Source organism: Eumetopias jubatus, unplaced genomic scaffold, assembly GCF_037043125.1.
Source record: "Eumetopias jubatus isolate StellerSeaLion01/CBP00866 unplaced genomic scaffold, mEumJub1_p1.0 scaffold_2, whole genome shotgun sequence".
Taxonomy (NCBI): domain Eukaryota; kingdom Metazoa; phylum Chordata; class Mammalia; order Carnivora; family Otariidae; genus Eumetopias; species Eumetopias jubatus.
This window is the reverse complement of record NW_028274808.1, coordinates 14520001-14524655: the sequence shown is the minus strand read 5'-3', so window position 1 is coordinate 14524655 and position 4655 is coordinate 14520001.

Here is a 4655-nt window from a genome sequence, read left to right as displayed (position 1 = left end):
CCACACAGAAGTATGTTCAGTTTTTATGTTTTCATTGTATGCTTAGCTCTCCATTTTTGTCATTTCTGTATGGTCTGTGGAACACATCGCATATGTTTTCATGCTCAGAGAACAGTTTGAGGGATGGGTGCTGGGTGCTTTCCCCCGGAGTTGATGGGCGATGCGTCTTTATGGACCAGGTTGAAGGTGTTAAGGAAGTCTCACGTGCGGGCCATCTGATGGGTCATCCCAGCCCTCTGATGGGCCCTAGGCTTCCCCCTCCTGTGGCACTTCCGTCGCCTTATTCTCTTTCTAAATCTCTCTCTCTTTTTTTTTTTTGGCTCTCTTCTCTCCCCCCAGCCACTTGTCCCCAGCTCTAAAATACATAAAACAAAAGGTACATAGAAGAAAGAAATCAGTAAAGATACTTAAAGATAGAAAATATGTTAGATTTTTATGTGGCTGCACAGTACGAGTCATGAGCCTTGTTGCAGGGAGTGTGTAATTTTTATGTCACATTCGTAAGTATGTCTAGGGGCAAATAAGCCAGAAGTGCATCTAATTTAGTTCATGTTGGTACTATCTTACATTGTGTCCCATTGGTTACATGGAATTCTGGTGGGAAAAAAGGGTTTTTTTTTCCCCATTGGGAGATGTTTAACAAGGACAGATCCTTGCTCAGAAAGAAGTACATCCACCAACAGTCTGTGGTTGGGTTGTTTATGGGGTGATGATTCTCTCGGTGTGGGTCGATAAGTCTTCCACACACAGAACAGTTGCTGAACTTGATTTCCTGGTGACAGGAGTGTAAGTAATTATGTCTTGGTTTCTGGTATCACTGCAGGAGTGGTGGGATCTTCCTGTCCAGAGAATTCTGCAGATGTCAGTGTTCCAGTTAATAGAGGTTTGCTTTGAACTGTTGCCTTTGGGAAAAGCATTCCAGAAGGAAGGAGTTTTGAGCAGTTTTCTGCCTTGCAGGCATTACTAGATAATTGTGGCAACTCTATCTGAGAATAGTGTTGCTACCTGTCACAGCTGATAAATCACAATAAGGAAACCATCTTTCACCGAACTGTTGGCAGGAGAACTACATTTAAAAGGCAAAATTTGTGAGTGAAATGATAGGAACTCCATTTCCCTGACACATTTCATGCTTTTCTTCTTCTTCTTTTTTTTTTTACAAGTCTGTCCTTAAAGACTCCTGAAGCCCAACAAAACCCGTGTATTAGCCATCTTTTCCTATATTAGAAATGAAGAAAATAAAGGAACAAGCGTATAAAGAAAAATTGAGAAGAGCTTGAATAAAAATGTAGACTTGGATGACCAGTGATCTAAACTTCCCATGGGCCAGGCATAATTTCTGATCTTCTGATGTCCATACCCACTTGAGGATTAAAATTATTTAGGTCGAAGAATGGATTGTTGCAGAAGGACCCAAGGATGCAGAGGAGGTAATTCTCCTCTATTTGTGACACCGGTAAGAAGTTTTAATATTCATAGTTCAGTTGTTTCTGTTCTTTAAAGTAAGGCCACTTAAAAAAATGGTGGTTTCAGCAAGTCATGGGCCAGGAGGCCTTGCCTAAGACTCAGTGGGAGGACCGGAGCTCCAGCGGCCAGTGACCCCTGATGAGCTGAATTACAGATCATCATTGGCAGAGGCAGGCACAATATCCCTGGGCCCAGGGCTTTTTGGATCCAGGATCACACTTACAGGAAAAAGCTTGTCACATTTAGACCAATTGATGGGTGCCATGAATTCTGAAAAGACCTAGGGCTAGCCCAATTTTTCCTTCATAACTGTTGGAGGGGTCTAAAGCCATTTCACCATGAGAGTACATGCATCTCCAAATAGTTATTGAATGTCTGCTGTGCATCAGGTGGATTCTCTGGTGGTTCCTAGCTTTCAGTTAAAGTGACCTCAATGGCTAGGTAATAGAATTGTTCATTTCATGAAGCTCAACTTTGCCAACTTTTTTTTTTTTTGGTCTGATAATTGGATTCATCATTACTTTCTGACTTACCAAAATGGCACCTCTAGAAGAAAACAGTATTTGAGCTCATTTTTATTTTGAGTAATAAAGTAGTTCTACACCCTAATCCACCAAAGACTATTTTGATTAGAAATTAAGAGTTGATATAAGGAGTAAATCCTTAAGAAGTGATTGAAAAAAAAATGTGTCTCCTAAACAAGATTTCTTATCAATGTGTCTTTAATTACCACTGACCCTGTTCCCAGACGGTAACTTCCACATTGAAATATTTCTCATAATGAGCCTTAGAACTGACATTTTCTACACCTTGTCACAATATACATAATCTGAAGAATACAGAACTATCTTGATTTTTTCATGTAATGATGAGAAACAAATGCTGACCTGACATACATTCACATACAATTTTTTCCTCATTTAACTCAACATATTGGTGAATCCAAAGGAACTGCTATCATCACTTGATGTAATATGCTGTATTAGTATTTCCAAAGTTTGTTCCAACCCATTTCTTCTTACATACTCTAAACATCTTCATTATGCTGTTTGATGAGATGGATCCACAAGAAGACAGAGAGGTGCCCAAGATCAGTCCAACTTCCAGCCAGTCGGGTTTGTCATGTGGTGGTTCTCAAACACAGGACTTCGCCCTCATTGAGGAGCAGCTCAGGAGCCTGGCCAGGCCAGCAGCCCCACCAGGTGCAACAATGCAGATGGCGCCATCTTGCCGAGCTGGCTCTGGCTACCTCTTTGCTAAGCTAGAGAAAACGCTGTCCATGTTCCTGTGCACTTTCTCTGGGGTTGAGTTGTCTACTTTTAGTGTCCACATCCTCTGAGTAAGGCCAGTGGGAAACGGACAGTGGGCAGAAGTGAATGTCTGCAGGTGTCCGGCTCTTACTCCATTTCCAAGGTCAGAGATTTTAAAAAAGATTTTTAAAGGTCTTTTGTTAAATTGAGTTCAGTATTTCCAAAGAAAATGGGGAGAGGGATTCTCTATACCACCTGCTCACCATTCAGTCATGAAATTCCTAGGTGGAGCCCACGGGGCTCACAGGCCTGGAGCCTAGGAAAAGGTGCTGCCCCTGTTGGTTGTAGCCAACTGCTAAATCTCTTCTCTCCCACCCTGCGCTCCCCGAACCCCAGTCTATACCTTCTCTTGCCTGCTGCTATTCTCTGTTTTTTTTGTTTTGTTTTGTTTTTTTAAGATTTTATGTCTTTATTTGACAGAGAGCGAGCACAAGTAGGCCGAGCGGCAGGCAGAGGGAGAGAGAGAAGCAGGCTCCCCACTGAGCAGGGAGCCCGATGCGGGGCTCGATCCCAGGACGCTGGGATCACGACCCGAGCCAAAGGCAGATGCTTAACCACCTGAGCCACCCAGGCGCCCCACTCTCTCTCTGTTTTTAAATATACTTTTTAATGTGGTATAATGCACGTAAACATTACCATCTTCAGTGGTATTCAGTACGTTCGTATCTTGCAACCATCACCACCATCCATCTCCAGAATTCGTTTCATCTGGCAACACTGAAGTTCTGTCCCCATTAGGAGCTAACTCCCCAACCCCCCTTCCTCTCAGCCCCTGGCAACCATCATTCTGCTTTCTGTCTCTGAATTCAACTACCTTAAGTACATCATAAAAGTGGAATCAAATACAATTTTCTCTTTGTGACTGGCTTATTTCACTTAGCCAGTAATGCCTCCAGGGTTCATCCACGTTGTAGCATGTGCCAGAACTTTCCTTTTGAAGGCTGAGTAATATTCCACTGTATATCGTATTTGGTTTATCCATTCATTTGTTGGTGGACCCTTGGATTTTTTCCAGCTTTTGGCCAAATTTTCTCTTGAATGTCACAGTGTTTCTTTACAACCTGGCATCATCCACTTGGGCCCTCAACTGCCTCCCCTTCCTACACTAGTCACCTAAACATCCTGGCTGGAGGAGTTTATGTATATATATGTATATGTATATATATATGTGTATATGTGTGTATATATATGTGCATGTATATGTGTATATATGTACATTAAAAACAAAACAAAACAAAACAGCCTTTCTAAGATGTGCTTCCTTTGCCCACCCACAGGCTCCACGACATCTCGGAGTGAGCTGGGATCCTGCCTTCTCTGTAAAGTCTCCCCAGGCCTTTCTCAGCTCAAAATGACCTTTTTCTTTGAAATCCTGCAGCAGTTATTGTCAGCAACAATGTTTTTGGCAATGAATCATGCACTGTTTTATGACATCTCTTCTACTGTCTAGAACTGTTATTGAAACACTTCGTTTAACTTTCCGTGTTGCTCTCTTCCTGCGCTAACTAGATGATTAACTCCACAGAGCAGGTGCTGTGTCCTGCGTATCTTTGGGCCCCACTGCCTCGCATCCCACGGATGTCTTGACCTTTCTAGGTCTTAAATCACGATAGAATGCTTACTGTTCCAGGGGTTCTTAATTTAACTTTTGTTAATGAAACTTGTTACATCTTCGGTATTGTTAAAAATGCCATTTGGCCCATGTTTTTAATGGTCATTTTGCTATGGGATTGCTTTCTCTGCACAGCAGTGCATGGTATATAGCCTTTCCATTTATTCTCCTGCCTCTTCCCATTTTCTCCTGAATAAGCAGGCATCGGTGGTACGCGCGGCTGTAAGTAACAGACACCTGACTCTCCGTGGCTTAAACAAATAGTA